Source organism: Clarias gariepinus, chromosome 8 (assembly GCF_024256425.1).
Source record: "Clarias gariepinus isolate MV-2021 ecotype Netherlands chromosome 8, CGAR_prim_01v2, whole genome shotgun sequence".
Lineage (NCBI taxonomy): Eukaryota > Metazoa > Chordata > Actinopteri > Siluriformes > Clariidae > Clarias > Clarias gariepinus.
Genome location: NC_071107.1, coordinates 15368700 through 15391744, shown reverse-complemented (window position 1 = coordinate 15391744; position 23045 = coordinate 15368700). Strand labels below are relative to the sequence as shown.

At 37.9% G+C, this 23045-nt stretch overlaps 1 long non-coding RNA gene across 1 annotated transcript in view; it reads left to right on the top strand.

Annotated features, from left to right (window-relative positions):
* LOC128529247 (uncharacterized) overlaps nt 1-23045 on the top strand; it is a 171060-nt gene that overhangs the window by 20581 nt on the left and 127434 nt on the right. Inside the window, exon 2 of the long non-coding RNA XR_008361031.1 lies at nt 179-265. This is a non-coding gene — a long non-coding RNA (uncharacterized LOC128529247). The remainder of the gene's footprint in view (nt 1-178; nt 266-23045) is intronic.

The window sequence follows — 23045 nt, the reverse complement described above, 5'->3', positions numbered from 1 at the left end:
TTCTCTCAGGCTGGAATTACTGGTGTAGATTTGTGGTTTGCATGCCCTTCAAGCTTTGCATCTCTTGCCAGAAAGAGTGGCGCTTGATGCGGTAGGAGTTCAGTAGCTGTACTTACCCAGAGCTTGTGTTTTCTCTTTCTAACTCTCATGTGGATGTGTGTCTGTGTGTGTCCCCCAGGATTGACAGTTGAGGCCAGGCAGTTGCTGGAACCACAGGCTGATGGACGGTTAAGCAGTTGGAGGGCTGCCAGTCAGACTCAGACAGGTAGGAGCTACGCCAAGGCCGTTCCTCGACCGTCCATCCTGCTCCCTTTGACACACCAGCACCTCCAAGCTTCTATTATGGCTCCTTCTCTTCCTCTTTCAAATAGAGCAAATTTGATTTGGCCTTTGCAAAAGCACTTTTCACTGCATAAAACTCTGATGGAAAAGTGGCATTCAAGGTAAAGCTGGTTGGGTAAAGGGAGGACAGCGTGATCATGGTGAAAACACAGGGCTCACACTTGTTCAGTCAGTATGAGTGCATTTTGTGTGTGTTTTTTTTCTCTCTTCTTGTCCATGAACTTTTGTCTTGCCTGATTTATAGTGCAATAACAGGTTCTTGTACTTCTCTTGTACACTATCAAGGACTTAAAGGAACACTTCAGTGTTTTCAGCATAATCTTTATCCACTGAATCTGTATTCAACTCAAATTATATGGATGAATACAAATTTCCACATATTTTCCTGTATTGATGAATGAAAAGAAAACCTGTTTACTTGAAGCTCACTTATAAAGGAGGTCTAAGCACAGTTGTTCAAAAAGTGAATAAACCTTTATGTGAAGCACTTTCATGAATTCTTCAGTCAAAGCTATTCATAAATTCAGCTTTAAATGTGTATAATTAATCATTTCAGAGATCAAATTTTAAACACCAAGGTACAGTAAGTAACTTAAATAACTTTTTTTTTGCCGCGTTGTTTCAGCTATAGTAGGATCCCTGGATTAATCCTGAGCTTTTCTATTTGGCTCTATTTGGCTATTTCCCCTATGCTGTGCTTTCTGGCAAAGGTGTAAATATATTATAGAGATTATAGAGGAACAACAATGTTACAGCCTAAAATGCAAACACATATGAATGTCTTCTTTACACGTCTTCTATACATATGTTTACCTGCTCCTACATTTTCATAATTTTCTTTTAAATTTGTGAAGCTGCTTTGTGACAATGACCATTGTTATATATATTAGATGTTGGAGTCAATGTGGTGATACATAATTTACAATACAAAGAATTGCATTACCAAACTAATTATTTTTACCCCATTCTCTAGTATACATAGATCTTCATAAAAAATGCTACATTAAATCTTTAGGAGATTAATACAAGGGGTGTTCAAGTCAAACGTGGACTTGCAATTAAATTTCTTGTAAACGAAGGTGTAAAACTGATTACTGATGACATTTACATTTCCCCTGGATGGGATGTCATTCCATTGCAAGGCACACAAGCAATTTGGAAAAATTCAAGCACAAAATGGTGACATGATTCTTGACCACAGTAAAATATTTGAATGGTGCAAACGTTTTGATGAAGGCTATGCATCCATGAATGATGAACCTAGTCTAGGTGGCTCAGAGCCCAGTGCGGTTAATGGATAACTTATCATCAACTTGTGGAAAATGATGCATCTCTCTGTGGGATCTGTACACGTAATCATTCACAAACACCACTTGCACATTACAGGAAATTAATTAGTCCTGACTGCGGTCCAAGTGATTTCTACATGTTTTTGTAAAGGAGTTCCTGGGAGGCTAGCATTTCATGCATGAAGCAGGCAGTCCGATAATGTTTTCGGTGTGCTGAGAAAACTTTCCACTTTAATGAATGGCATCCAAGAGCTACTGTAGTGTAATGTTGGCATAAGTGCATTAGTGTAGCAGGGGATTATATAGAGAAACCATCCCAGAGTTCTTACACCCATAACTGTTTTTCTGTTATTCTGCACAATTAAAAGTCCTGGCTTGACCGGTTTGAACACCCCTCATATATTTATTTCACCTTCAGTTAGAGGTCACTATCAATCCTAAAAATTTAAATAGTATTACAAACCCCTTCTCTTTCTCTTATCAGAGTTTAGATTTATATATGTATAATTAAGCTTTAAATGGCTGAACAACTCTGACAAGGTTTCTTTAAGTTCTTTATAAACAGGTTAGTTTTTTTATTTGCTGTTCAAAATGTTGTTATTGGATTCAGGCTTTGCTTCATCTTTATGTGTTAAGACTGATTCCGCAGCACTTTTAGTCTGTGTAGCTCTCTCCCTTCCTCATCTCTTACTTCTTCTCAAACATGATCTTCAAATTTCATATTAATACTGCTATCAATGCTGTCATGCATGTCATATCATGGATCAGTAATTAGCTGAATCGAGTCTCTGCTGTAATCGAGCGGAACTGCTTCATATAAACTGCATTGCTTTTTAGAATTTGCTCTCGCTTGTATGTTTTTTTTTTTTTTCAGTTCAAACTTGACCTTTGTCAGGTGCATATATTTTTGCGTTTGCTGAAATTATTTCCTTTATTATATAGTACATCAACTTGACTGCGACAGCAACGTCCCCTGTGACATCAGAATACCAGTCATACAACATTGACTAAATGTTATCATCACAATTGCTAAGCACATTAGGGTAAAGTTTCCTTAAATCTTTCTGCTATAGTAAAACAGTGCACCTGTATAAACAACTATAGACACCATATCACAACTCTGGTATGTATTTTGTCTGAAAGGACCTTTGGGTTTTAGCAGCGGGATAGCAAATCCGTTCTTGCTTTGGTAATATTGGAGTGAAATATAGTATTTTAGGCAATGGCTTGTGTCCGGCGCGATGCCCAGATGAGTCCGGTGAGACTGGCTTGGGCCAGGCAGGCCATGTCATTCTGGGCATGGCCATGTGGCCAGCCGAGCCAAGATATTCCCATGGTTCACTATTGCCTGCTTACCAAACAATGCCAAAGCAGCATAGGCCAAGCTTAATACAGAATGTGTATAAGTGCAAGCAGCTGTAGGGAAGCTGGCAGTGAGGTAAGGTCCTGCCTCATGTGAAGGGATCACTGAAAAACTCCAGGAACAGTGAGAGAGAAAGAGCAAGAGGAAGGAAAAGTTAGAAAACACAGAGGATCTGGGCCTGGCTGTGCTGGCAGGTTAAATATCTCCAGGCTAGGAGTGCAGTGAGGGCATGTGGCCTGTGGTGAAAAAAGAGAAGCCTAGCTCACATGTGGCTTTCACATCACTGCTCTTTAACTCGCTCTCGCTCTCTCGTGACCATTATCTGCTTGGTATTTAAACCTCCTGCCACCTGCACTGGCGTGCTGATTTGCTTCCAGGCTCCTGTGTGGATGGGCAGTATCTTTAGTCTGCATTTTCATTATTTTATTTTATTTATTTTTTGCCCCTTGCTTGTTCCATGCTGGTAGGATGTGTGAACTGAATGGTTGCCCCTTTCCAAACACAAACGCTGCAAAAAAAAAAACCCACCCTCTGTGTAAGGTTCACCACTGTTTGGCCACAATATCCCCTTCCCTTGTGTAGCCTACTGTACTCAAGCAGGAACACCACATGAAAGGATCCACCTCTAACTCATGTAATTACTAGTATAATGACGAATGTAAATACCAATTAACACAGCCAACCATTCTAAGGTAATCTGGAACGCTCTCATTGTGAAATGAGATGTAGGTTATGAAGTACCAGGCCAAAGTGGAGCATCCCGTAGAAGTAGCTTATTAAATAATGCCCAGCTAATTGCTTTGTCTTCCTTTTGTCCTGCTGTTGTACATGGTATTAAGAATGTTTCATATATCTTAGAATAATGAGGAAGACAAGCCTGGCACCTGCACACTGTAATTAAACATATAAATTCTCTCCTTGCAGAATTATTTGTGGTCACGAACTGATTTATACAGCTTACTAAATTGCAATGTTGAGCTTATTTTCTTTCCCTGAAAGAGCTGAAGAACAGAACCTCATTCATCAGGCACCTTAGCCAGAACAAGCTCCTCTAAAAATTGACTATATATAAGGAGTACATGTTTTTTCCCCGCCGTTTCTTTCTTTTCCAAGCCATGCTACACCACCCTGACATTCGTCCTTGGGGAAGGCAGAGGAATATTTATCTCTCAAACATAAATTAGATTAATGTTCCACTAATTGTACCGGTCTCTCTGGTAATCCCTCAATGATTATTTCGCATCAAATTGAAGGTATAGAAGAGGACTACTGCATGCCGAGGGTCGTTCCTGACATGCCGACCTCGTGGATGAAGACGAGTTTGGATTTTGGCCGTCTTCTGTATCATTGTTGTTGAGTGACAAATAGTTGGGTTCATGATTGATATCGCTCAAATAAATAATTCAGCAGGTTTTCAGACCAATCGCAACAGGTTGCATGTGTGCAATAGACAAATTTTTTCACACATTTTGCTGTACTGAGAGAAAAAAAAAGGTTTAATGAAGATTCACTCATAATTAACAAAAGTTGTTTAGGTGGTCAGCAGATATTTTCACTGTTTCAGTAACCACATATAGCTGATCTAAAGATCGTGCTTTGTGTCCTGGGTTCCGCTAGGTGTCTGAGCTTTCTGAGATGTGTATTCCAGTTGGACATTCCAGGTGCCTTGCAAGTGCTAGTGAGTAGCTCTTTAAGTTCTCAGGTTAAGACATGTTGAAGCAGACCGAGGGTTTATCTTTTTACCACCCACCACAATGCTCAGTCCCTGACAATGATTAGCTTTCCTTTGAAGTTCAAAGTACTACCATGATGAACCTCATCTCATCTTGTGTGGTGATCTGGAACAACCCTTCACATGGTCGAATTATGATGTGTTCAAGGCTTTGCTGAGCCTGATCATGTTTCTCCTTTGCATTTGTCTAAACCACAAGTATTGTTAACTCCTTTTCTTCAAAAGTGAAATGGGAAAAAATTGCATTTTAATATTGTCCAATGCAATATCTCAGCTGCTTATTTTAGGAAAAATAATTAGTTTCTTATATTTCTATTTTACTTTTTTCATATTTACATTTACAGTTTTATACATAGGCTATTTGTTAAGTGCCATATTTTAGCTGATTTTAATACTTGCACACAGTTTAATACTTGTACTCTTATAAAAATATCTATCTATCTATCTATCTATCTATCTATCTATCTATCTATCTATCTATCTATCTGTCTGTCTGTCTGTCTGTCTGTCTGTCTGTCTGTCTATCTGTCTGTCTGTCTGTCTGTCTGTCTGTCTGTCTGACGTGTGTTTTGATGATTTTGACTGATTGATTGGAATCCGTACAACATGCATAAACCGATCATAATTTATTCTAAATAAACTGAATTATAACTGACTAAATTAATTATTACTGAAAAAGGATAGTCAACTGATATTAAAAATAATTTATATTTTTATGAATAATGAAATTATAACGCATCATTCATATTTTTATAACTAATCAGTAAACTGTTTAATAGCTTACAAAATAGATTTGCTTGTAACTCTTTAATTCTTTTATTTGCTTTTAAAATATTTTTTCACACCATCATTTAAGAGCATCATTTGCAAATAAATGACAGGTCTTGAACAATACTGGTCACATGCAGTATGGATGGAGGGCTTCTGAATAAAATCTCAATGATTTTTTTCCCTTCTTTTTTTCTTTTCATGTTATTGTAGCAGATTCAGTGGTTGTCAAATATTATCATCAAATATGAAATCATTTTCTTTGACCTGAAATTTATTATAGTGTGTAGAAGCCTGAGGTTTATACTTCTATTACAAATGGAATTGATTATTATAGCACATAGCTATTTCAATAAGGCATGCAACTTTCCAGGGTGTCTAGGCTTATGTATGCAGACTGACTGTTTTTACATTTCTATGCATTTCTAAAAAAAAGATACTGTTTGTAAGACTCCACTTATCTGTATTTACTAAATAAAATTTGCACTGTCAGAAATAGTTCTTTATGTTAAACTGTTACTAGTCTACATTCCGACTGTCAGTCACACAGTGCTCTGTCTAGCTGTGGTGTGTTTGAGAAATAATTTAATTTATAAAAATAAAACAAAACATTTGGTCATAATGTCTGAAATGGCAGCTACTCATTGCTAATTTCCTGTTTATAGATCTCTTATATAAAAGCAATATTACACTGACAGTTATACTGTTGTAGTGAATATCAGCACAGCTGATTTGACCTGAGGCCTTGCTTGTATAATCACAATCATCTTAATATTTACCACATTAACAGTTTTTTTGCATTAGATATTTCTTAACTATAGATGTAAGATCATCACTGGTCAAACCTTAATAATTTTTTATCTCAGTGAGATTTGTTTTTCCACATTATCATACATGTACAGTAAACATATCTGTGCAGAATACTTTTAAATATATCTGAAAATTTGTATCATTTGTGCTTTTAGGGAATCTACTTTTTAGAAGGCAGAATTCGTGGTTGTTTGTCACCGGTATATACACACACATACAGTATATAATTATGCCGTTTGTGCCTGATTACGCATGTTAAGCACGACAGTATACATAAATACATGCACATTTTATTTTCTTGCTTATTTTCTTAAGACAGTCTGTCTTATGTTTGTTGAAGTGCTTGTTGGAGTGTTTGTAGACTTCCATGCAAAGTGAATTTGCAGTTTTGTTCTCAGTTCAGAAAAAACATGTTGGTTATCTTGACCACGATAATGATAATTACACTACAGATGCAGCACATAGAGATTAATTCCGTAAAATACTAAGTGTTCTCTTCAGAATATGAGGGACGCTACTGTTTTTTTTATGTATATTTGAATGTGATCCCTGAAAGTGGACACTGTCCAAAAAGACAACAGAATGTTACTGTACACACAGTATGACGCACTCCATCATGCCAGTGTCTGTGCAATACCAACTGTTGTAAAGAATTGCAGACGGTTGTATGTGGTTGCCAGATCCTCCATTATTATTGTTATTACCCAAATCTCCCCAATTGGTAATCAAACGGCTTTCATAATTTGCTAAAGCAACCAGCTTACACAACAGGTGCTGTCTTTTAACTAGTTTACTTTCTGTACAATCTAGTGTTTGTTATGTCAGCTGAAATATTGATGAAATCTCGGTGAAGTAGGGGACTCTCTCGCTTTGTGAGTTTAACTATTCTTTGGCAACTCTTGACTAGGGTCATATTTTCTTTCTTATAGTGTAGTTATCTCTTTCGTTTGGCTTCTTAAAATAATATTTTTGCACAAAGTTGAAAGTAATTCTTGCTACTGTGAGGGGGAAAAAAAAGAGCTTTGATAATATATCATCAAGAAGTTGAAGTGGAGGTAAATGCCGGAGATCTTTGTGAGCACAGGCAATCTTTAGCACTGAAGAGGAGAATAATGCAGAGTTGATGATTTTCAGTGTGGTCTTGCCATCATCATGTCAGGAATAGCGCTGTTGGGCTTTTGCAACTTTGAGTAAGAAAAATATGGACTGTGTGTAGGGGGAAAAAAATCTGCCCCACCAACAGAAACAGCAGACAAGCCACATGATAAGTGGAAGTAACTGTCAACAAGGCCTGTATAGGCTCCTGTTTCCTCACTCAAGGCATGAGCTTATACCATGCAATACACTGGCATGTGTATGTGTGTACATGTCAGGGTGTGTGCATGTATGTCATGGCTAATACAGGCCTGGCTGATGATGGGATTGCTTCCTCTGGCTGACTTTCGCTGCAGGGTAATTAAACAGAAATGAAATGTTTCTGTATTAATTGCAGAGTTTTGTTACTACCATGTCAGAGATGGAGTTGTTCACCTGATGATGCCAGATAAACTCCACACCACTTCTCTGTGTTTTATTTCTTTTTCCTTATTTGCCCTCTTCTTATGATTTTCATTGCATTCTTTTTGTTTTATGTTGTTTAATTCTTTCTATTTTCCTGTTTCAGTATTTTGCCAAGTCCTGCTGCTTTGATTACATTCCTGACACTTTTGTTAATAAATCATTGCAAAGTTAATGAAAATAGCATTCAGGCATATCCAAAATGATTGTGTCTTTTGTCATGCTAATAAATTGAAAGCTGTTGGTCCAATGGGTGAATGCCTGCGCATTACGGACAAGTTTTTTGATATGTGTCTGCTGAACCTCTCATATTCTTTTCTTCTCTTCTTGTTCTCCATGTTGTTTAGAACAAATCTATAATTTGCTTTTTGAATAAAAATATGCCTTGTATTTATTTACTTTCTGATCACAGGACTGTTGTTCACAGGATGTTTTTTTTTTTTACTGTTTTCATCTGGGAAGTAAAAAAAATAATTGTTCATTCATTAATTAAATTTCAATTTATGTATTATTATTATGTATTTATTTATTTTTTAATATAATTTATTTCTAATAGAAACACTGCTATTAGCTGCCATTTTTTAGATTGTAGGAATTTTTTTAAGCACATTGTTTTCAAGACTTGTATTAGCAGCCTTTTTTAAAAAAAAGCCATTTCTTAAAACTCATAAAACACCAATAACTTCAAACCCAGGTACACCCTCATCCTGATACATTTGTGCCAGCACTGTACACATACCAACATGCAACTCCTGTACTATGCAAGTATTATTGCTGTGCTGCCATAGATCTAGTTATGTATGGTGGTCCCTTACATTACCTATATGATGGACATAACTAATAAAAAAGCGTCATTTTTTTAAATTTAATCTTTATTTATTTACGTCAGATATGGTCTTTATTCCAGATTTTAGATTCTGGATGTTTGATGCTGTTTTGCATTTGTTTACTTCAAACGCTGACCTTTAGATTGGTGAGTGCGAGTTAGCAAACTCAAAGTCTCAGTCATACGTTTTTGTATGTTTCATTTTCATAAGCACGTTCTTATTTCTTTGTCACAGCCTCAGCTGGTTCCAGGCAGTCTTATCTTTCTCTGTGTTGTGCAGATACCGAGCAGTGGCAGCCTCTCTGCGGATGTTTTACAAATCTGAATGTGAAAAAAAAAGAATGGAATATTTGATAGCCGTCTATAATGGCTCTGAAATCTCTGTCATTATCTACTATCAGATGTGGCTTTTAAAAGCATCGGGAGTTGCAGGCGTTTTACATGAATTTTAACTTGGACCGGTTATTGAGAGCAGAACACACTTAGCAGGTCAGTCTAGCAGGTTCCAGCGTGCTTGCTTCGCTCGCACAACTACCGTGGCACGACAGCAACGACCCAAAAAAAACAAAAAACACACACCTGTCACACTGCCACTCGTGGTCACAGTATCACGAATGCATGTGGAATATCTAAGACTCTGAACCTCATTTGGGAAGAAGAAGAAGAAGAAAAAAAAGATGAGTAGAGTTGCTTGTAAGAGAATTTTAATGTAAGATCTGTGAAAAAGCTGAGACTTGGGTTTGTTGTGTTTGTATAATGACTCATCGAGGCAGAAGCCATAAAAAGTATGAAACGTCTATCAAGCATAGCCAGATGGTTTATATTTCAAATGACTGATGGTTTTAATCTAGTTTCTGCTCATGTCTGAAAACGAGCTGTTTGTTGATTCTTGCCTCTAATTCATCTGATGGCTGATGGGGTATGGCTATTTGGACAATCTGCAAGTTTGCGTGTGCGTGTTGTCGGGCTTCAATATGTCTTCATGTGGAGAAAGGACTGCACTGGAAGTACGGGTCATCTGCATCCGATTCGATTAGCCGACTTAATGTTTTATTAGGGAGGCGAGAGAGGGATAATTAAAGAGGCCTTATGGGGGCCTGAGGGGACATCTGTTTGCCTGCGAGCCTTAGGGTCAGACGCCGAGACTCTGGGCCGAGGCTGAAGGCAGCGTGAGAGCGGATTTCCTCTCTGCACCATGCTGAACCAGAAAACAGCAGGCTCCGCTCACACACCGACACACAGCAAATTAAACGACTATCTCAATTTCATTAGCGGAATAATAATGGGCTCAGCCTGAGCGCTGCTTTATTGCCCATCCACAAACACATTCCCGACCAACATGGATCCTCATAAGAGCACGCCAACAAGAAAATATTTTTTTGCCATTCCCTATAAACATAACGAACAAAACAATAGTGCATGGTGTTCATGTATATCCAAAAAAAGTACCCTGCTTCCCCGTGCAAGTTTTCCTGCGTGCACCTTGGATCACTCATGGAGATGTGATGCCAAGTTTTGTGCCTGTGTAACGGGCATGGCGTGACCCGTGGGGTGTGTGGGTTACCCAGATCAGGCTGCGCTTTAGTCTATGGGTCAGTTCTTCCCACAAAATCGCACCTCCATAGTCTAAGCCCACAGCCTAAAATAACTTTAAAGCCTATGCGCCTTGTGGGAAATGTCTCTGAACCGAAGACTAGTCCTATTAAAAATCGCCTAAAACTGAGCATGAGGATGAAAAGGAATGAACTATGGGGTTGTGGTATTGATGTGTGTGTGGAAAATGAACAGATTTCTGCAGTAGAAGAAGCCCCACTCACCTATTGATTCGCAAAAGGAACATGTAGAAATAGACTCAGTAAATCTGGAACTACTTAACAGGTTAACAGCAACCATCTTTTTTACGCAAAGTTGTCCAATATTGCAGCATTGATGTTGAGAAGAGGAGCAGTAAACCAAACGGAGGCTATGGGCTGCATCTGTCTGTGCCGTACTGCCTGAATTATAGTGTTTGTCCAGATCAATACACAAAGGCAATGGTCTTTATTATTATATCATAATAAATGGTAATCGTCGTGCCACATGTATTTGTAATTTTCTGAGGAAATGGTGGATAATATCGTTTGAGGAATGATATGTTGCACAGATGTAACATACAGTATTATTGTTCAGTTCGTAGTTTGTTGTTGCCTACAGTAGCTGTCGTGTGTCATTGTAGAAAGAGAAAGGCAGGGAGGCGAGGGTTAGGGAGCACTGCACCAGCAGTGTGAGCGTGTGTGTCACACACCTCAGCATGCTAAACAACCTCTCACAGCTTTCTACTCTCCCAAGTGCATACTAGGTGCACTAGCGACATTATCATAACAAAAAGAATGAGTGGGCTTTGTTCCGCTCTCATTCTTCTATACGCTCTGAAGTGTGGACACCTAACCTACTGCCCAGTACAATATTAGCATTAGCATCTTAAGCTTCTCTCTCTGTCTCTCTCCCTTGCTCTCAAAAGCTGCGCTGTATATTAATTCTAGTTTTCAAAGTGTCAAGGCTTGACACCTTGGCAGAGAGCATCTGCATTCTGCAAGGAGAAGAAGAATGACACTAAACAAAAAAGTCTGTTCAGCTATTCCTCCCAGACAGGAAGTACAAGGAGATATTAAGAAAATAAAAACTGAGATGCAGTGTCTCAATATGAATGCAGCACAAACAATCATCAAGCAGACCTTGATGCACATTGTTATTTTACCAGGACACTCCTGTCCAATGGTTGTTCATTTCTGGAGCCTGTTCTCATCTGTTCCATTCTCTGTGCCCGGAAAGCAGGAGCACTGTATTTAAGGGACAGATGGAGGGGTGGAGCGAGGACGAATGTGCCGAGGACGAGTGGAGTGCTAGAGGTTGGATTGATGGACCCTCAGTCTGTACCGAGAGACTGTGTAGGAGGAAGAGGAGCGTGGAGGCTACACGTTGATTGACAAGCCGCTGTGACAATCAATACCGAGGGCAGTGCACGAAGAGCGCGCGAAGGTTTCCCAGCCAGGTGGAATTCGCCGTACAGTAATCAAACAGCACTCAGAAAAGACAAGAATCAAGACGGTCTAACAATTATTCTTGTGGCAGAATCAGGTGAAGAAAGGATATCTCTCCTGTTGAGGAGGGAAGGGAGAAGGTGATGAGAAATATGATTGTAATTAATGAGTCGCCAGAATGGGGAGTCCCAGATGGAAAGGCTTAGTCGCTCGGCATGATCGTGCATCCGTGGCTTAGCTGTAAGATATACCTGGCCACACGCTCGACTCTCTGAAGTGGCTAGTTAGCATAACGCATCTCCTGTTGTTTGTGTTCTCGGGGAGCAGGCCTGCTCCGCTGGTGCTCACCAGAGACTTGTTTTGTAAGATTAATGAAGGTCACCGATATCCTCAGAAGTATTCTGATAATTAAGGCTTTGTTTATCAAAAACAAGTTATATTAAGAGCAAAAAAGATTCATGGTAATTATTCATAATCTTAACAATTCAAGTGTAGCCACCTCATTTGTGCATTTAATTCTTCTTGTTAATGTTTTGCATAAATCTGCATAATTACTTGAGATGCCTGTTGTAATTTTGACAGCTACTCGGCTCCTGTGCACTAAAGTATGGCGAACGCTTCATGCGCTGCATACTTATAAACGGATGTATGGTCCTGGCATAATGCTGCTCGGGCCGTTTTTTCTTCGTCTTTTCCCCTGATGTGGCTGTTTATAGAAAATGTGAGAAATGAATGGTTTGGGCCACGGTGGGAGAAACAGAACAGAATGATTAGGTTTTATGACTGAGGCGTTGCTGCAATCACGCCGACAAAAACAACAAATGATGGCATAATTCTATAAATCCCCACCACAAATGGCCAGTTTCTCTACTGCAGTGTGCCCAGATCTGTCAGTGAAGAGAAAAGGCTACTGCGCTTTCTAATCACACACTAATTTCTGCCAAAATAATGGACATGTAAATGAAGGCAGAATGGAAATGCAAGTCTAGAGTTTACATAATCTTGTAATGACCTCTTGTATTACACTGTCTGTGATATTGCCTTTAATTTGTTAGCTGCTGATCTTAAAAAGGGGAGGGGGGGGGGGGGTAAAATCAAGAACAGCAGCTTACAAAATTAAATTTGGAGTGAGGCCGGGCCTATTAGCACTTTGACATGAGTGATATAATTTCCCACTCTTTTTGTATGCACCCACACACACACACATAGAGAGTTCGGCCAGCTGCTTAGTATTCATAAAACTGCAGAAATAATGCTCTCATCACTGGCCTGGACCTTGATGATACTTTTAAACACATGCACACTGTGAGTTCACAAGTTACCTCCGTTAGAATTCATCTCCACTACCTAAGCTGCTTCAGTGGCAGAATGCAGAATACCGTGCGCGTCCTCTTGGGAATAACGATTGATGATTACTTCCTTATGAGCTGCATCACTGTCCAGTGTCCATGCATTACTTCTCCTAGTTAGTTTTAGACAGGTCATGCTTAACAAGTCCTGCAGGGCGAGGCTTAGGAATGCTTGCGTTTTACATGACTGCAAACATGGCAGTGGTGTGCTACGCATCACACACTTCATATCAAATCTCCTTCCTTGGCCTTGGTCTTACCTTCACCCCTGCCTGTCTAGCACTTTTTGTTGTGCCAGTGTTCGGTGTGCGCTGATGTGCGTAAGGCTCCTTCACGGCACCCTGAGCCAAGCACAGATCTGTGGAGGCCTACGCGATACAGGAGGACCATGTGGCATCTCATGTTAATTGAAAGTTGTCTAATGAAGTAAACTTGCGAGGGGGGGGAGGGGTTTGTGCTGAGAGACAAAGAGAGGGCAAGGAAAAAAAATCTTAACTTTCTTTAATTATGTTTACCCAACAGGCCTTGCCTTCTAATTTAAATAGCATAAACATCTGGACTGGCGCAGCATTAGAATCGTGGCAGTAGTCAAGCAAATCTTGTGGAAAATAATGAAATTAGATCCCTGGTGTTGTGACAGAGGAAGGGCAGGATACATCAGCTCCATGTTAATAAAATTTCCATGAATGACTGAATACAATTAAGAAATTGTCAGTTGTGGCTGTGAACTTTTGTAACTCGTAGATGTTTGCATCATCTGATTATGGTGGCAATTTGGAATTGTTTATTAGTGCCTGTATTGGGGTATTAATTATGACCTCTCTTATTGGCTATTAAAGTTGCCCCAGGAGCATGGCAAGAGGGATGAGCTAAGTGCTGCGCTGCACGACTCCACTGGGATCGTAGCTTTTACACTCTCACTTATTCCTGGTTGTGCTGCAAAGACCTACGCTCACATTATATCTCGCAAAGCATTATTGTTCATAAAAAATCATGACGGCACAATTATCAAGTTCAACAGTTATGTAATAAATTTACATTCTTAAGTGGATCAGCCTAGACAGTGGTTTATTAGGGAAATATACGGGAATGTTGTATTTTTTAGACGGTTGCATAAAATTTATTATATTTCTAAAAAAATATATTGTATGAAATCATAATGCAGTACTGTATATACTTAAGTACAATGTACTTTTTTGTTTATGTTTAGTGATGCCATTTACTGTATATCTAAGACCAAGAAATGGGAAAGAATAATAAAATTTTTTCAGCAGTTGATTTTGCTAGCACACTTATACCAATTTGTCAGCAATGATAGTTATTAATTTGGACCAGAACACTGCTCCTTTTGCCCATTTTTTAGTTACACTGAAGGTTGTTAAATGTCCGCATAGCGGACTTAAGTTACGGTATGTAGAAATAGCAAACCCCTCATCTACCACACTTTTTTGCTCTCTCTTCTAGAAGATAAATAAAAAATATTTTTGACTCCATCACTCCATAGTGCGGTGCTATATGATATTGTTATCATACTAAAATGTATCGCAATACCCTTTTCTAAAACATTATGGATATTCACAGAATTTATAAAGTGCTAGTATTACTGTAGGTATGAGTATTAGGTAGCTGACTGAATAGTCAAAACTTTTTTAAATTATTTGGATCCTCTTATTTTAGACATTTAATCGAATAAATTATATTAATAGATCTAAAGTGAGAAGTTTAACTATATATATAACCATAGGCGAATACTATCATACTTCCAGTTAAATGTTTGGACACGTCTTCCAATTCCATGGTCTTTCCTGATTTTATTTTATTTTTTTACAGTGCATTGTAAAATGATGCTGAAGGCATTCAAAATATATGATATTTTGCTTTGAATAGTTGATATTGAGATGTGACTGCTACAGTATTTATGCTCTGTAAAGCCTTTCTAACAGCTCCAATCTGAGGTGCTGTTAATTGGTGATTTCTGAGGCTGGTAACTCTAAATGAACTTCTGCGCTGCAGCAAAGGTACAGTATGTTTAACCTTGCTTTTCTGAGAAGGTCTTTATTAGAGCCAGTTTCATCATGGTGCTTGATGGGTTTTGCAAATGCACTTGACAATAGTGTTCTTGGAAGAACTATCCCAGAACAGCTGACCTCTGTGACTTAAATATCATAACATAATAATAACAACTAACTATTGTTAATTAACTTAATTATTTTGTGCCATATGTGCCATATATGTGCCATTTCATAGTCCAGTAAAAATCCAGTAATGTTTAACTGGGCTCCTAGTAAACAGGGTCAGCTGACCCTGCTGTGATTTCCCTCCCAATTTGGAGGCACAGTCTCTTAAGAGTATAACATGTAACCAAAACACCAAACCTGTGTATATTTGTGTCAACGGTGTATACAGTAGGACTCATTTTGTCGGACTTCCGAATGAATCCAACTTCCAAACGAATCCGACTTACGAACATGGTCCCGGAACGAAACTCATTCATAAGTCACCTGGTATATATTTTTTTCTTTATTTGACTAACAGCAGGACATTACCCACTCCCAGTTAAGGTGTACAAATTTAGAGATTTTACCCCAGGCTTCCAGGAGAGACCTGAAGTATTGTTTTGATGGTATTGAGAGGTTGTCCCAGTAAGTAGCCTGACTAGAATCCAGCAAAGTGCCAGCAGAGTAAATTCACCCACAGGATAACATAAAAGATTACAAATGATATTAGAAAAGCAATTGCACATGCGTTGCCGTTCTGCCCCCAGCAAGATGCCACCCTGGCCATATGATCTGACCCGCTCGAACATTGTTGGTATCAGCCTTATACCAGTCCTGGGTTTTGGATTGCTGCTATCTCTAGTGCTATTTTTCTTTCCAGTCTTTTTAAATGGACATTCAAACAGAGATGCTTTGCATATTGAAATGTGATCGTCTTACCTCCGTGTTTGTCCTCAGTCGACTTCACTATTTATCTTATCAGCGGAGCATGAGGGGAAGTGTGTATTTGTGGAAATGATTCGTCAGTTTAGGAAGTAATAATAGATTTCGGCTGAGAGTTGTACAAACAAGACCTTCAGCAGGCAGACAGACAGAGAGAGAGAGAGAGAGAGAGAAAGTGTGTGTGTGTGTGTGTGTGTGTGTGTGTGTGTGTGTGTGTATGTGTGTATGTGTGTTTGATGAGAGAGATAACTTTTACTGCATTGTAATATATTCCACATCATCTGTGCTCAGATAGAGGGTTATAATCAGAGATTCAGTCTTTACTGAAGATTTGGTGTGCATTTGTTGTTTACACTTTGGGATGCTGATAAGATAAAAAGCAGATGATGCCACTGCCTGTATGAACTTGGTAAATTAGATTATGAATTATCGTTATCATAAACCGAATAAAATGATTAAAATAGTAGATTATGAATGCATGTTCACATTTCACACATATTCACATTTAGTCATTTGGCAGACGCTCTTATCCAGAGTGCCTTCAATTTTTTTAAATTATTTTTTATTTTATATGTGTTAGTAATACTGCTAGGATGTTAGCTGTTGATTTCAAATAACAGGCTACAGCGTGTGACAGTTTACATTATAAATATAAGGTGGTAATAGTGAGAGTGATGCTATGTATTTTTGTTTGTTCTTTGCTTCTTTTTTTGTTCTTGAATAAATAAGCAGCCAGTTCAATGCTCTGTGTTGTTGTTCTATGTAAAGTCAACTGTACAATGGGGCAAAAAAGTATTTAGTCAGCCACAAATTGTGCAAGTTCTCCTACTTAAAAAGATAAGAGATGCCTGTAATTTTCATCATAGGTATACCTCAAACCTGGAGAGACAAAATAAGAAAAAAAAGTCCAGAAAATCACATTGTATGATTTTAAAGAATTTATTTGCAAATTATGGTGGACAATAAGTATTTGGTCAATAACAAAATTTCGTCCTAATACTTTGTTATATACACTTTGTTGGCAATAACAAACTTTTTCTGTAAGTCTTCACAAGGTTTTCACACACTGTTGCTGGTATTTTGGCCCATTCCTCCATGCAGATCTCCTCTACAGCAGTGATGTTTTGGGGCTGTCGCTGGGCAACACAGACTTCCAACTCCCTCCAAAGATTTTTTTATGGGGTTGAGATCTGGAGACTGGCTAGGCCACTCCAGGACTCCTTCGTTGCCTGGGCGGTGTGTTTGGGATCATTGTCATGCTGAAAGACCCAGCCACGTTCATCTTTAATGAACTTGCTGATGGATGGAGGTTTTACTTAAAATCTCACGATACATGGCCCTAATGGATTCTTTTCTTTAAATGGATCAGTCGTCCTGGTCCCTTTGCAGAAAAACAGCCCCAAAGCATGATGTTTCCACCCCCATGCTTCACAGTAGGTATGATGTTCTTTGGATGCAACTCAGCATTCTTTCTCCTCCAAACACGAAATTCTATTTTGGTTTCATCTGACCATGTGACATTCTCCCAATCCTCTTCTGGATCATCCAAATGCTCTCTAGCAAACTTCAGATGGGCCTGGACATGTACTGGCTTAAGCAGGGGGACACGTTTGGCACTGCAGGATTTGTGCTGCGCAGTATGTTACTGATGGTAGCCTTTGTTACTTTGGTCCCAGGTTCTATTTTCTTATAATTGCTCCCACAGTTGATTTCTTTACACCAAGCTGCTTACCTATTGCAGATCAGTCTTCCCAGCCTGGTGCAGGTCTACAATTTTGTTTCTGGTGTCCTTTGACAGCTTTTTTGTCTTGGCCATAGTGGAGTTTGGAGTGTGACTGTTTGAGGTTGTGGACAGGTGTCTTTTATACTGATAACGAGTTCAAACAGATGCTATTAATACAGGTAATGAGTGGAGGACAGAGCAAGAAGTTACAGGCCTGTGAGAGCCAGAAATCTTGTGGTTTGTGGGTGACCGAATACTTATTTTCCACCATAATTTGCAAACAAATTCTTAAAAAATCCTACAATGGGATTTTCTGGATTTTTTTTTTCTTATTTTGTCTCTCATAGTTGAGGTATACAGTACAGTACCTATGATGAAAATTACAGGCCTCTCTGATCTTTTTAAATGGAAGAACTTGCACAATTGGTGGCTGACTAAATACTTTTTTGCCCCACTGTATGTATATTGTTTGCACTGAAATATACATAAGGTATTCTTATAAGTTATTATACTTCTTATATAATTTTCTATAATTTTCTATTTTATATAATTTACTTCTATAATAATAATAATAATAATAATAATAATAATTTATATATATTCTTATATAATTATTCTTATACATTCTTATACATACTGTACAGTACTGTATATACTGAATTCTTATACTCAAAATTGTGAAAGCTGGTTACATGCTTTTTGAAATTGTAATCATTTTGAAGTGTTTTAAATTTTTTATGAATAACATTGTAGCAGTAGGGTGGGTACCAAAGTCTGTAAATAAATCAGCTATGAACAATTTTTTGGGGCATTTTGTCAATTTTATTTATATAACAAATATCTAAGATGAATCTAGTTTTAACATGGTGGCTTATTGCCAGTTTAATGGTTTTAATGGATTTAATGAAAGAAATCAAAAATCTTAAGTGACCTACATGGACCTACATGAAAATCGACCATATATATTTTTTTTGTGGCCTGTGTTTGTAATATACACTCATAAATTGTACTATACACACAGTAAATTGTACTATACAGTATGTGATACCATTTTAAATGATATTAACTGGAGTTCCCTTTGCTAGAGAGAGAGCGAGAGAGACAGTCATCCTTACTGTCATATCAGTAAACCGTCATACCCTTAGTACCAAGTAACACATTTTTTTCCCTTTTCACTCCCACTCTTCCCCTTTCCTTCCCTCACTACAAGTCAAATTTTCAGAAACGCACACAGTAGTATGTGGGAGTCGAAGCAATGAAGAACTGTACTACAAAAATGCAAGGGGCTCATCCTAAGCAGACTCAGAGGTGGAAATAATTGCTTCCATGCATGCTGCCAGATCCAGGGTTAAGTTGTCTTCAGTGCTCAGCTTGTCAATGAAGCCTTTATCTTCCAGCCGCTTTTGTCTTGGCCCATAGAGCCTACTGTATTTTATGCTGACTTGAAATGTCTTTTGTGTTCAGTTTGTGTTTATGGCACCGACACAGAGTCTGTTATTCTTTGCCAGGAAAAATGAATTTTTTTCCCCAGCTCTCCTGTAAGCTCTCCCTCTTGACCCTTTCACCTCTTCAGTAATTTTAAAGCCCAATAAAAGTCATTCAAATGGTGGATGCTACTCCACTTGTCATTCTGCTTAAAAGGATCAGTCCCTTCCCGTGTTATGGGTGATAAGAGGTGTAACCGCATGTTTTTATACACATCATACTAAAGTAGTCCAGACAAATGTTGAATATCTTACCGGTCGCTCTGAGGTTATTGTTATTTAAGCACTACTGCTTGATTCCAGACGCATTCACTCTCGTTTACTGACCTTATGTGCAACCTAACCTGCTTTTAATGCTGAATTTATTATTAAGTTATTGTTTAACTGTTGGTTAGTAATTTACAGTAGTGACAGGCATGCACATTTTATGCAAACCTCTATAATTGCTTGTATCTTATATTTACCTTAACTATTAACTATGTGATTTCAAAAGTTAAAAATAATATTTTTCCTGGAAAAGACATTGTTAATACATCTAGATTAGCATTCAGATTAGTACTACAAGTGCTACAAGGGGTTATAGCTATGAAGACGATTAATGTCCTACAGTACTAATATATGTAGTCTTTTTAGCATATTTGTAGGCTTGCCAAGCAAATTAACTATGTGATTACATACAGGACTAATTAACACATATGTTGCAGGTTGGCAGCAAATCATTGCAGGCCTTAGTAGTGTGTGAACCTGCTGTACTAATGCTATCCACTGTGTCAGTGCAACATCTGATCAATAGCAACAAAAAATCTTTTATTTGAGTTCTCAATCAAATGATCAGTGATTTGTTTTGATTTGTTTTGCATTCGCCTATTAATTTATCTCTATGAATGTATAAATAATTCAATAAATAGTAAGTGATATTCTGGAATTTTTGTAAGATTCAAGATAAAAAGATACATTAAATACTTACTGTGTAAGTTTTTCCTGTGAATGATCTAATATAAACCACAAAAGCATTTGATATTTATTTACCTTTTTAAATATTTCTTGCAATAAATGAATATTGTATGTCCTTATTGTCAAAAAAATTTGGTTTAGAAACACAGATGCATATTTTTTTCCTATCTATTTTTCGGATATTGTTTATTACCAGTGTTAATTTTTTGCAGCTTTTTTTAATGTAGATTTGGTCCTATTCTAAAATATACATTTATTATAGTCACATTTTAGTCTTTTCATAATTGTTAATTTTAGTCTAGTTTTAGGTAACCAAAATCTCAAAACATTTTAGTTTGGTTTTATTCATGCATACTAATGTTCATCAACAATAATTTAAAATGTATTTTGCAGACTGTAATAATTAAATAACATATTGTTAGACCGTATTTAAAAAAAAAAATATTTTTTTTTTAAGTATTTCAAGTGACAATGTCTAAGGCACTAAAATGCCTTTGATTGATAAATAGTGATGCAGTGAGTACAGACAATGTGGTGTCACTAGGACGGTTGGTATTTTGTTTATAACTAGTTTAATTGCAAAAAGTATCACAAGAGCAACAAGAGGCTACAATGCTGTCGGAGGGTGGTGAATCGGGAGATATTTTGAATAACAGCCTTACGCAACTCTCTCTCCTTTTTAAAAAATGACTAGATGAATTCTGGATGCTTGATGCTAATACTCTAATCATTCCTGCTTGAGTTAAAGTGGCTTCACATAGCTGACATTAATTTGCTCTGTTAGATTTATTCAATTAGTAAGGTCAGTCTGCAAGGCAGTAGAAATTCTGATGCTGTGAAGGTTTCAGGAATTGCATTCACTTGTGGTTGCATTCACTCGAGGTAAACAAGAATGCAGTATAACATTAAATTTATGTTATCAATTCGAGAGCGGCTAACATGTTAGTGAGCACAGAAGCTATTGATGATAAGCTTGTCATCATTATGATACGTTATGTGTCTTTGGTCGATAACATTACTATGCAAGATCTCTTGCAGTTTAAAAAGTAAATATGAGCAGATTATTGGATAGAAAAAAAATTAAATAAAGACTAAAACCATTTAGTCTTCAAAATGAACACTGTACATTTTCCAAAAGTAACAAAAAAAATAGAATTGACTTATATAACCTTTGCTTGTTACCTTAATACAATAAATGCTGATTACCATTATTATTGCATTCTCTTTGCACATGCTCAGAATGCAGGAACATTTCTGAAATGTCCCATCACAGCTGCTGCCTCTTTTCTTCTTCTATTTTTTTTTCAACGGATGAAATGATTACTTATTCTCAAACTCTTCACAAAGAACTCACTGGACCTTGGCACACATTTAATACATTTAAAGCATTGACAATTTTTAAGTTTGTAATGTGAATGTCAAAGCAGGATCAGTGCTGCTCACTCACCAGACACACTCGGCTGGACTGATCCGACTATGAGAGAGAGAGAGAGAGAGAGAGAGAGAGAAGGGGGGGTGGAATAGGAATGAATGGGTGAGTGAGAGAAAGAAAGAGAAGAGAGAAAGAGAGAGAAAGAGAGAGAGAGAGAGGATTTGGCTAGGAGTCCAGAAGAAATCACAAATAATGTGTCCTGGGAAGGAGAGGGCTTTTGAGAAAGTGGCAGTGCCATGAAAGCGCTGACCTCGCTCACTAAGGTTCATGTCTCTGTGTGCAGAACCAGATGGGTAATAGCACAATGCTGAAATCATGCTGCACATATTATGGGCTCTGTGATTGCCAACCTGATTACCTGCCATATGCTTGCTGAAGGATTCAACAGAAAATGGGATAGTATGCAAAGCCCCTTTTAAAGCAACGTTTTTATAGAGGAGTCATTATGCCAACATGGAAGCTTGCACAAATGAAAGCAAACGTCGCGGGGAAGGAAAATAATGAAGTCGTAAAAGTCAGGGCTCATGGTGCACGGATTCCGCCCGGGCCTCACCACTGCCCCTTTGGCTTGGTGCCTGGATGTGTGCGTGGGACTGTGAGTCGGCCATGCCGCTGGCCTTGGATAAGATGAGCCTGCTTTTTGAATGACTTCTACTTAGGAATTATTTTACTAAGGACATTTTAAAATGGAAACTCTTGCATTGAAACTTACAAATCACTCTCCTTCAAGATAAAGGATATATACTGTATATATATATATATATATATATATATATATATATATATATATATATATATACTGTACATACATAAGATTCATGAGCCCTGGAAGTCTTTTATTCCACGCCACTTGGGAACCCCAGGCTAGGTAGTAATTTAACCACATCTTAAATTGAGACCGTGATCATGGTTACACACCTTACATTTCATGTCTGAATAAGATTTTGACATGTTTGATATTGTCCCAGCTCAGCGTTCACATGTCTCCTTGTGCCCTGTGGCTCTAAACGTACACATAGACGAGCTGGGTGGGAACCTTCTCCGTACCAGGAGATTTGCCCGACTTTCATTGCTTCATGTCATCTATTAAAAGAGTCTTTTTGCATAATCTTTAAGTACCTTTATGGCCTACTTAGCATAACATGATTCCTCTGCTGGTAAGATGGTATTTAGGTCAGCTACTTTCTAATTCTCTTTCATTGGGAATCTCCTCCGACGTCCTGCACGTTATCCAGCGACATCATTAATTCTAATGTAGGTCACTCGAGATTTTATGAAGTAGGGTGGTATTTACATTTTTAATTAAGACATAAGAGTTAGGTGCAGATTAGAATAGGTCTTAAGTCGTTCCTGCTTTATTTCTCGGAGTTTCTTACAACGGTTAGGAATAACTGTATTCTGTAGCAGAATAAAGCATTACTTTAATACTGTTTTTTTTCCTAGTGTAACAGTGTTCA